Raw genomic sequence first — 12,615 nt, forward strand, 5'->3', positions numbered from 1 at the left:
TTTTAACATACCTTACTTTAAAACTCAGAAACTGCTCACCAAAAAACACCCATTTTTCTGTCATATTTTCAAAATATTTTATAGCACACCACAAAGATAGCTTCAATAATTTCAGAGTATCAATATAATGTAGGCTACATTTTCTGACCATAATGCAATAAACTTAGAATTTAATGTCAAAAGAATAGCTTTAAAAAGCCAAACATATGCTATATTTATATTGGAAATTAAAAATATTACCAAAGAGGGCACCGAATGGCATAGTTGGTTAAGAGAGCTCACTTAAGAGAGTGAGCCCTGAGCAGCGTCGCTGGTTCAATTCCTGGCCCAAGCTAAGCTGCCACTGAGCTGCCAACAGGTGGCAGGATGGTTCAGCTAAAATAATAATAATAATAATAATAATAATAATAATAATAAATTACCAAAGAATCCCTAGGAAAGAATGAAATAAAGGATTAAAAGAAATAAAGGAATACTTATATCTGAATAATAATGAGAGCGCTACATATCAGAATTTGTGAGAGACAATCAAATTAGTGCTGAGAATGCATAGCTTTACATACATTAATCATAAAACAAAATAGGTGGAAAACAAATGGGCTAAGCCTGCAACTCAAAAAGGTGGAAAAAGAACAACAGAACAACCCAAGAGAAGAAGGAATGGAAAAATAAAGATACAATAAGAAATCAATGAAATAGAGAACAAAATGTAATATAGAAGACATTTATAGAAACTAATTGTGTGAAAGACAAAAAAGAAAGATATTCCTGCAGACACAAAAGTATTAAATCCAAAACTGGCACAAAAGAAATACAAAATTTGAACAGATCAATAAATGTCAAAGAAATAAAATTGGCCACCAAATAGCTCCCATCTAAAATTCCCCAGCCTAGATGGCTTTCCAGTGCAGCCCTACAAACCTGAGAAATAGTTTCTATCTTATACAAGTTGTTCCACAAAATTAACAAAAATAATAATCATGTTTATTATGACACTAGTGGGCTCTTGATTTTAAAACCAGAAAACTAAATTGTAAGCCTATTTCAATTATGAATGTGGGTACTAGAATCCTAAGTAAAATATTAGCTAACACAATATGAGAAAATATTAAAAACTATAATACTGATCAGGTAGGTTTTTAACCGGAATGCAAACATTTTTTATCATCAGAAAATATATCAATGTTATTCACCACAAAAATAGATCAAAAGAGAAAAATTATATAATCTCAGTTGATGCAGAAAAAACATCTGTATCATGATTATGTATATCTTGATTTTATATATTGATTTTATATGTATATAAAATATATACAATGTAATTTTAATATATTTATATTAAATATATTTAAATAAAGTTATATAATTATATAACTATAGTAGCTATATAAGTTATAAAGTAGAATGAAACTTTGTGTATTAAAAGGCACAAGATCTTAAGTGTTCTCAGCACACACACAGGTAATTATGTGAGGTGATGGATGTGTTATATAGCTTGACTATGGAAATCATTTTATAATGTATATTAAGTCACCACATTGTATACCTTAAAAAATCATGTTGTACAACCTGAATATGTATAATTATTTGTCAGTCATACCTCAATAAAACTGGGGGGGAAAAAAGGAAAGACACAAGGCTGGGGAATTAGGACCATATAAAAAGGACAAAGATCCAACATTTTTAAAATCTTAAAGGTACCATATTTTGTCATGTATAATGAGCACTCTTTTGCCGAAATTTGTGAGGGAAAAATAAGGATGTGCATTATATACATGGATAGTACTAATTCCGTATCTTTATAAATGTTTTTAATTCTTTTATTTATGCTTATGAGTTAAAAGTGTAACTCTAGGAATCAATAACAATATCCATATGCAAAATAATACCCTGGAATATGATAGTCAGTTTTGTTGAACTTAAGATAAACTTGCAACAGCCCAGAGCTCTTGACCTTCTATGATGCGTATATGTCATAAATTTGTTACCAGTACACAAAATTTCTTGTACCTTGTATCTGTTCTTGTGTTTTGTAATTATTTGTAACATAAAATTTCTTGTACCATAATATGTTAAAAAATAAATGCTAAAATTCCTTTATGATACAAAAAACAAGTACCTAAATGTAAACAAATAAAATTTTGAAATAAAACAACGAAAGATTTTTTTCACTGTAAGTTTGGGCCAAAAATGTGGGCGCACATTATACTTGGGAGCATATTATATACAGCAAAATACAGAAATTGGAAACCACTGAGGAACTTTAAGAAGAGAGACATAATCAGATTATGTTTCTTAAAAATGCATCTGGGTGCATTTTGGAGAATTGAAAAGGGCAAGAGTTAATGCAGGAAGCTCCCTTGGGGGCAGTCATTGTAGTAACTTAGTGCTAGGTTATGGTAGCTTAAACTGAGATGACATTGAAAAGGAAGAAGGCGAATCAATGAATGTAGAGGTAAAGGCATGTTAAAGATGGCTCCTTTTTTCTGGATTGCACAATTGGTACTAATCTAGAGCAGTTCACAGTTTGCAGGGAAAAATGAAAATGATTTGTTTTTGTGACATCTAGATAGAAATATAGAGGATGTGGTTCGGGGGTCAGTGTCTGTCTGATCTGAACTGGAAATATAAATTTGGGAGTCATCAGCCAATGCAAATAAAACACATTTATTTTTCAAAAAAAATGAGATTACACGTTTCCCTAAAAGTTCCCACATGTCTTCCTCCATAGAATGCACTGCTTTGTCCTCATGACTGGATGAAGGAGATGAGTCCATAGGGTTAAGTGCCTGTCATTTTCGTATGCTTACTATTTTTAACTTCTTCATGAGTAATAGTCATAAAGCCAAACAATATATTGCACAATCTCAACAAAATTAAGTTATATAGAGAGAGGTTGGGCTGATTCCCTCAGAGTAGGCGATTAATACATATTTGTTGTTTGACCAAGTCACACTAAAAGTGTTGCTAAATCACTTTAATGATGGCTTATAGTTGAGTCTGTTGTAAGAAAGATGACTATGACCATAAATACTTTTATTCTCCCTTTAAGAAGACAAGAGAAAGTCCTTCCCACTCTGGAGAGGCTGACTTTGGCTGCGTGGTTAAGTGACCTGGCATAACCTCACACCCAAAGCTTCAGCCTGTCACTTATCCTTTGGTGGGCCATGGGCCTTCTCAGCTAATGTAATTTGGCATACACAAAGTGTTTTATGAGACAGGCAATGTGGAAAGAACTCTTTAATTTTGAAAAAAAGATTTTGCCAATGTTTTTAACCACTCACCTTCCCAAATACTGTGCCTCAGTCAAATTCATTTACAAATATCTTGTATTTTCCATGTCTTTTTCCATTCCCTCTCTAGGGACCAAGGACTTGGCATGAATCTTAGCTCTAATAGCCTCATGCGATCAGGCTGAGTAATCAGCTAGGAAGGACCAGAAAAAGACACTACTTAAGGGGCAAGTTCAAATTATTATCAAGGAAAGGGAGTCAAGGAATAAAACCAGAGAAACAATGTTGGGTCCTAGGGCAGAGTTTGGGATTGTAGATGGGAAAATGCAGCAGGAAGTCAAGGGACCAACAAAAGGTCTCTGAGCTAATGGAAGGATGCAAGGAATCAAGAATATAGACAAAGGTCCAGAATGTAGCTCTGGATAAAGCAAGAGCATCAGGAGTTTCTTCTAATGGGTCTGGAAGGGTGGGGCATTTAAAGGCATCATCTCAGACATCTGTGTCTCTTTGCTGCACTCACTCCCTTCTTTCGGAATGCTTTCCTCTCCCTTTGCCTGTCTAAATCTTTCTGTTTTCTGTGGAGCAGCTCAGGTCCTATGCCTTGTATGATCACTGATCTAATATTTAATTGGCCTGAGAACAATTGGGTGAAAATCTGTTGCCCTAATAAAAATGCAAATCATTGTAGTATGTTTGTTTTAGGAGGTAAATTTTGCAGCCTTTCATGTATCTCCAAGCACATCGCCTCCCTTTCCCAGAACTTGCAGAGAGATTTTCTCTTTTTTCACTTCTGAAAATTTTCCGTTTTCAGGAAAACATTACCAGAGATATTTTAGTCATATGTTTAAATTTAAGGTATCATATCCTTAATGCTTATAAACCCACTTGAGGTTAGGAATCATGTTTTACTTACATTGTTTTTTATACTTTTTAATAATGTCTATTATTTATTAAGTGCCAATTATATTCCAGAGACTTCACCTATATTATTTTTAATTTTCATAAAAACCTTTCCAAGTGTGCAGTCATCCCATGTGGGGCTTCAAAAGGTTAAGTTGTTCAAAGATTAAACCAGTAAATGCTGGTGTTGAGATCTGAGCTCTCTCCACTACTCCAGGCTGCCTTGGAGTATCTGTTGATTTTACTAATCTGAATTTTTGGTGACATAGTTTATGTCCCCCATCTCCTAGAGCTTCTGTGAACGTCTCCAGAGCCAGTCTACACAGAAACCAATGAGAGAGAGAGAGAGAGAGAGAGAGAGAGAGAGAGAGACCCACATTTTGTGCTTCCTAATTTCATATAAGAAAAGCTCCAGTTTCTTCTTTTTTGGTTTTCATCTTTCTTCTTTTTTTCACTATTCTTTGTCTTTTTCCTTGTTCATAAACACTCATTTATTTAAAAAATGAGTTTTCTTATATTATACTTCAGTCTGCTCTCCCATTTCCCTGGTGTAATTTTCCATCAGGAAATGCCTGCTTTAATCTATATTTACAATTTGCCAAAGGCTATTTAGGTAACTAGCTAAATTCCAAAAAGTTAATCTGCCCAGCAGGGGCTAATTTGCATGGCTTTCCTAAGGGGTGGGGTGGGGGGAATACAGTTTCTTAAAGGAGAAAACCAATAGGTTTCAGTAAATTAATTTTTCCAGGGAACCAAGCTAATTTTCTAAAAAGGTAAACTCTGTGGCGTTGCTTGAACTGTTCAGTTATGACCCTTGCTGTCCTGTGCTCAAAACCTTGTCTATGCCCCAGAAGGACCAGTCAGCCTTCTCTGACTGGTCACTGTCCTGTGCTCACACATTTTCAGATCAGCATAGACTATCCAGTGGTGGAAATAAATTCTTGGAAACAGGTCTTTGGGTGTACCTCAGAGATATACAAACAATCTATTGAGCCCTCACTGTGTGTTAGGTGCCTTTAAAAGAAAGTTTTATATATATATGGTGTGTGTGTGTGTGTATGCGTGCGCACATGCACACTCAGAGGGTGCTAAAAATATATATACACATTTTAAGAAAGGAAAAAGCTGTATTACAATTGTAATAATATATACCAATAAAAAAAAGATGAATACAAGTCACGTTTGACTTCTGCAAATTACAAGAGGTGTCAGTGGTTACCATCAGCATAATTTTAATAGTTTTTTTCCTTTTTAAAAATGTGTATACATGTTTTGACGTGCGCTCTCTCTCTCTCTCTCTCTCTCTCTCTCTCTCTCTCTCTCTAAATTAATAGTGGCAACAGATGTGATTAATACTGTATTAGTTGAGGCCTGTACCATGTGCTAAGGGAGCCCAGAGGCCTGAGGAAGGCTGCAGAGAGACCCATTTGAGTAGGGCCCTTGATAGTTCTTGAGGGGCTGCCAACTAGAGAAGGTGGGCTTGATATTCTAGGTAGAATGAACAGCTAGTACCTTAGCACAAAACGGGAAAAAAGAAAAAAGACCAAAACAAAGAAAGCTTGTGCAATGTGTGACATCCGCCCACTTTGGGACACTCCTCAAATATATAATTGATGCTTGCTCTGTGCCAAGTGATGTTCCAAGTTCTTAATTTGTGCTATTTCATTTACTCTTCACAAGAAACTTGGCAGATTAGTTCTGTTATTATTTCCATTTTTCCTCGTAGAAACTGAGGCACAGAGGAATTAGGAAACTTGTGAGCTTACACAGTTATTAAGTAGTAAAACCAGGCTGTCTGACCCCAGAGCTATGTGCCATGTTATATTGCCTTCTGTCAGGCTCTTATAAGTGTTTGCTGAAGACCTAGAAATAATTATCAATGTAGTTCCTTTTTGCAAGCGTGTGTGTTCTTCATTAATCATAAACCCCTCTATTTTAATAACACTTCACAGTGAGGAGAAAAGGAAGAGGCAGATCTAAAAGGAAAGGAAAACCCTAAAAGGTGGAGGGAGAAGGCTGATAACAAACTTGATCCTGGATTCAGTCATAGATGTGAATACCCTGTTGGGACAGGAAGTGATAAATGCTCACCATTCTTAAAGCCAGCAGGGCAGTGAGTGCCAAAAACTATGGAATGCAAGATTCAGACAAAAATGTGTCTCATCTCCTAGGGTGAATGTGCCAACTCTTACAAAAGGAAGATAAAAGAAGTGAGGGTTCAGATACTTGATTTTTTTTGTCATGTTCGGCTGTATTACTGTTGGATGTCTTGAAAAGCTTCTTGTTGTCTTGGCTTTATTATTCACAAAGGGTTCAGGTGTTCAACATGGATCTGGGGCAATAACCACAAATGGGAGACCTGGATTCCAAGGGCTTTTGGGAGCGGATTTGTGAGAAACGAGTGAAGAGGAAGCAAGGAGGAGGATGTTTATTTTTAATAAAGAGACCCTGCCCTAACTTCCTGAACTCAAACCAGTCTAGACTTGTTTTTTCCATTTTACACAGTGTCCGCAACAACAGAATAAATTTATTAAAACCAAACAAACTGGGGGTTGATTTTTGGCAGCAAAACTCAGACAGAAATAGAATCATCTGCTTTTGAGTTGAGTCTCGTGGCTGATTTACAGACCGGTGGTAGATTAAGGCTGTCTTGGCCTTAACTGAACCAAAGTTATTTTCACTGTGAGGAGACAATGGGGAGGCGAATGTCTGGCCTGGGGCCCAGGACATGGACGCGTTAGTTCACCAGTGCTGCCCTCCTTGTCCTTCAATGTTCAAAACTCAAGCTGTTGGTGAAAAGAGTCCTTACAGTCATTTTTCCCATCACTTTATTTTGTGTGGAGGAAACTGAGAGTCAGAGAAATTAGATGCTCTTCTCTTTCCAGTCATAGCATTAGAGGAAACAATACACCGCTAAATTACCCGACAGTCCCTGCGAAAGGGGAGATTCGGGTTGGGCTCCTGGGTTGGGCAAAATAATGTGGGAACACTAATTTGCACACACTTGAGGATAAATTCACAGAGCCATCTCTCTTAATGGGCAGATTCTGTGTTTGAGTATTTTCCTGTTTTCTCCCATTTCCTTCTTAGCCATGTTAGGCTGCCTTTTATGGTGCTTCAGCATCTAGACAAGGGTGTGTGTGTGTGTGTGTGTGTGTGTGTGTGTAGTACTGGTTCATAGGAGTTTCTGAGTCTAGGCCAAAGTCAATGTGTATTTTTACATTTCAGCATGCTTTCCATTCCATCTCATTTTATCCCTACTATATATACTTGTGAGGAGATAGAAAGTAAAAATTACTCCTTTTCACATGGAGGGAAAATGAGACTCAGTGATGTTCCCAAGGTGACATGATGAATTTAATGAAGAAGTCTGGATTTGAACCCAAATATCCTCTCTCGATTCAGTTTTCTGAACAGCAGGCCGCATTTCCCCACCACTCCCTTTTTATTAATATGAATTAAAGAAGTCGTACAATAAATGAATACTGGAAGGCAAATATGTTCCTATCTTCATTTTTACAGAAGATGCTTCTAGTTTATTTGTTTGGGCTAATTTTGAAGAGACGTTTGGCATTTGGAATCCTAATGGTCACTTCTTTTCTGGATGCTGTTGTTTTAAAATTTAACTTGCCAAGCCTAGACGAAAGAGACAGATCCTTTCATTGCCTCTTTGTGATGAATGGTCCTCCATGCCTGATTTTTCTAATGAACAATCATTTTACATTGACATCTTAAATAAATGAAACTTGATGGCAGTCTTTTATGTGCTGAGCAGAGGAATTAATGAAAAGGATAGCTGCTTGGAGATGTGGCTTTTTGCTTAGGAGATTTCCTAGTCCCTTGTAGTTTCTTCCCTTTCATACAACTGTGACCACATTGCTCAGACCTTAGAGGCTTGATCTCTTTATGGGGGAAAAAAAAGAAAAGAAAAACACACAAAACTTTTATCTTGATGGATTTTTGAGTACCTGTTTATTTAAGGGGCTTGTTTCTTATAGAAACATAGTCAAGAATTTGTTCCGGTGCATGAGAAATTAATATTAGTTCCATAAACAAAACAGCCTTCGCTGTGGTTTGGGTTCTATTCTGTTTTTGGTGACTAACAACTGTAATATATGACTTCTTCCAAATGCATCCCTTTTAAGGTCCTGCTTGATGGTTATCACAGCTTTCCTCATTCATTCGTTCATTATCTAGCAACAAAGCCCTTTTAAGTTTATTCTTAAAATTTATATTGCTTCTTGGAACTTGAAAACATTGTGCTTAAAGCTAGACATTTTGAGAACTGTGTGGAAATTGTGTTTTGTGACTTGAGCTTTTCAGAAATGGCTATGCTAAGACACTAAGATGTCATTAGAATCGCACAGATTGGGAAATGGTGACTTTCTCCTTGAGGAAATGCTGATGAATTTGAACATTCTATAGTTTAACAAATTGGAAAATGAGAATGTGGAAGGAGAGCTAGAGGGTCATAAGCTGATGACAGTCCTAAAACTGTAGCCCTCAGCAAATTGCCATTTTACCACTTGCTCTGGCTTCTGTAGTTACATCCAGCCTTAGACTCACTGGCTGCTATTCTTTTCCAAACAGGAGCTGGCCCCAGCACAGCAGCGATTGCCCCTTAGCCCTCACCTTCCAAATCAACATCACATCATTGGCCGCTACCATTCCTACCTTTCACAATCATGTAAATGCCTTACCACAAACCACAGGGCTGTGCATGAACACCTAACATTTCCACTTGTTGACTGGCCTAGCCCCTCCCCTTCTCCGGCCCTGGCGTATCATTAGTGGTGTGAGAGGAATAAGAGCACTGGGACGGCACAACACGAGTCAATCCAAGAGAGGCTGCAGGTCTCAGGAGTTAAATCACAAGTAGTTCCCATTTTTGTTCTATAGCATGTTTGACAAAACATGGTGGAGTGCCCTTTGGAACTATTAATAAGATTCTCATGGTCATGGTACAAAGGATAGAGGTTGCAGGACAATGCCAGAACTTTCAATACCCCGGTGAATGTGTTTTCACGTCCCTCCAGACACTTCTTTCCCTGGCTATGTCCCTTTGTGCTCAGCCCTCATACTATACCTCAGTCTGCCGCAACCTCTGCCTCACGCAGTGACCTGGAACAACATCCGAGGAAGAGGTGAAGATGGAGGAAGAAGTAGAGACAGAGGCCATGAGTTGGCAGGATTGGTGGGTAATTATTAGCAAGGAGGTGGGTATGCCAGAAGGAGTGAGGAGCAGGAAGTGAAGTCAAGAAGGTAAGGTACTGTTGCCTCTGGACATAAAAGGAAATGATATTTAACAAGAAATATGATAGGATCCATGAAATTTAGCTGTTAGAAATAAGCATTATGGTCAGAAATTTGAGTTAAATCGAACCAGCTTTTGTTCATGCATAAATTACTATTCAAGTCTGTGCTTCCTCTGTATTGAGTATACATTATCATCATCATTAAAATGTTTGAATATCTACTAAGTACATATAGAAATTCAGAACATGTCAGAAAAGGTCACTGAGAGGACATGACCCGCGAACTGGACCTGGGTCTCCTTCCTCCTTCCCCTGCCCTTGGGATGTACATACTTCCCACCATTCCCATAGCTGGAGCTGTTTCAGGGGCATAGCCCTGAGACAGTAAGGTGGTGTTGAGACCATCTGGACTGAATACGTGACTGACCCCTGGTAAGGCCTCTGCATAAACTTCTAAGATTCTGCTGGGTGGGTGCAAAGATCCACTCATCTTGTGGTCACCCAAGACAAACCTCGTAAGTTCCCTTGCTCATTAAACCTGCCGCCTACCAATCCGGAGTGGTCTGCCTCTTTCTTCAGTCTCTCCTTGCCCTCTGTGTATGGGGCTCAGTTCAGATCTCACCTGGGCAACTCCCCAGTTGGCACACCATTCCTCACATTCCCAGTGAATTTCATATTTGTCCTACACTGGGGAACGAGATGGCTGAGGCTGGGAGGGTTGAAGTCAACATTATGCTTTGTGGGGTCTCCTCTGTTTCCTGACATATCTTCATCTCATGGTAGGGACACTCAGTCAATAATGCCTGATGAAGGGATGAATGAGTGAATGACGGAGAATGCTGTTCCTGGAAGCCTGTTCTGACCCTTTTTGTGAAGATAATACAGGCACATATTCTCTCCCAACCCCAATTCAATGAAGGTGCTACATATTTTATTTGAGAAAAGAAACATATTCTTTCCTCATTCTTTTGCATAGCACTGGTGCAGTGACTACGGTAGCCTGAAAGAAGATACTTTTCTCGAGCATGTGTAGTAGGAGTGGGGGTGAGCCACAGTGATCACCCTCATCTTCTTCAGATCTGACGCCCTGTTCCCCATCTTGGTCTATTTGGCCGAGCACAGTGATCACCCTCATCTTCTTCAGATCTGACGCCCTGTTCCCCATCTTGGTCTATTTGGCCGAGCACAGTGATCACCCTCATCTTCTTCAGATCTGACGCCCTGTTCCCCATCTTGGTCTATTTGGCCGAGTGGCTTATGAGCAACAGGAATTTATTCCTCACAGTTCTGGAGGCTGGAAGTTTGAGATCAGGTTGCCAGGATAGTCAGGTGAGCAGCCTCCTCTGGGTTGCAAACTCCTGATTGTATTTCCACCTGAAGAAGAGGAAAGGCTCTCTCTGGGGTCTCTTTTATGAAGGCACTAATCCTATTCATGAGGCACTGCTCTAATGACCTAGTCGCTTCCCAAAGCCCTCACCTCCTCAAACCATCATATTGGGCATTAGGATTTAACGTGTGAATTTTGGGGCACACAAACACATTGAGACCACAGCTCCGCTGCTGCTGGGTGTGTTGACAGATGATCGCACTTAACTGAATCCCACTCAGAAACCTCCAACCCAGAAATTGCCCTCTGCCGAGGTGAGCCGTCTTGCCCAGGATCGCACGCCTTCCCTGTGTGCAGCCTGCATCAGTCAGTGTGAGGGTATGAAGGCCTGGCCCCCGTTCTCTCTGCAAGGACTTATCATGGGGTGATCCGAGCCTTGGTTGTGACTACATCACAGCCCCCCATTTCCTTCTGCCCTATCCTGCTTGCTTTATTTCCCCACAAGTTCCAAGAGCACTCCCTAATAAGCTTCCTGCAAGGAAATTTAGTCTCAGAGACTTCTTTCTGGGAAACTTGACCTCTAACACAACATATTTGTTAATTTTAAAACTCTTGCCTCACCACAGCTAGAATGATGTCAAATCTCCTCTATTTTTTCTTCCTCAAGCCTATATTAGTACCATATTAGCATATTAAGACCAGAGGGCCTCATGTAGAAATTAATTCCTGCTGTTAAGACTTAGTGCAGTTGTGTGGACAATAGAACAGTAAAGTCTGGATTCCACACAACTTTTCATAGAAGTAGCTTAACCTCTTAACCTTCGTGCTCCCTTACCTTCCACTCCTAGTTGACACAGATATTTCCTTGTCAAACCTACAGACACAATGACCCGAACTTGCGGAATGGAAAGAAAAGAATGACACACTGACATATCTTAGAAATAATTATCCTCCTTCATATTTACAGAGGTATAATTTTAAAATTCATTTGTTGCTTTGATTTCTAGAGTACCTTGGCTCCAAAGATTTGAAACTCAAAAGAAGCTTTTAACTTTCCCTTTTTCTATTCTCTACGTTTCTCCATGTGAAAGCACTGCACTTAGGAGTGTGAGTCAGATACACCCCACTTCCTGTTTTGTTTTTCTCTGCTTAGAAAACCAGACACTTTCAGAAAGGTGAAATAAATAGGGCTGTTCCAAAGTCAATTGTGAAATCAAGTTCGTGCATAGGAGCCTCTTTCCTTTTGTGGCTTCTCTTCCCCCAACCCTGGGGCCTCTTCAGCCCTGTACCAGCCACCTGTCCATTCCTCTCCACTACGCTCCTCTTCTTTACCCAGTGTGCCCTGTTCTGCTGTTCTCTGTTCATGACTCAGAACCAGTCTGCTGGCTTCCATGCTGCCTGCTGTCACTACAGCTGAAGTGTCTCTGTTCCACAGCTCATCGCCTAAGGCCAACTTTGCTCTCTTGGGAGGCAAATTTGCCTAGCACCCTTTTAGTTGATTTCTAAATATTTACTCATAAATGAATGAATGAGTATATGAATAAACTGCTCTCTCTTAATACACCTCTTAGCACCATCCTACCCTCACCCTCCCAAGCTGCATGTGTAATAATAGAGGCCTGATAAAGACAGCATGCCTCCCTTTATAGCATGGCCAAACTAGGAGAGTTGGGAGAGGAACCCAGGAGGAATTGGTGGTTACAGTATTCTATTAACTACAAGCTTCTGATGTTTTGACATCTGGGGCCTTGCTGACCCTGGAGAGATTGTTCCTCCCAGGGCTAACCATTCCTAGAGATAAACAACTCACCTGCTAGAGCGTTTTTCTTAGGAGAACCCAACCAATCCAGAGCCCACCCCAACCACCTCCTTTACTGAGTTCTCACAGGGCTCTCACACT

Source organism: Hipposideros armiger, unplaced genomic scaffold (genome assembly GCF_001890085.2).
Source record: "Hipposideros armiger isolate ML-2016 unplaced genomic scaffold, ASM189008v1 scaffold_76, whole genome shotgun sequence".
NCBI classification, from domain to species: domain Eukaryota; kingdom Metazoa; phylum Chordata; class Mammalia; order Chiroptera; family Hipposideridae; genus Hipposideros; species Hipposideros armiger.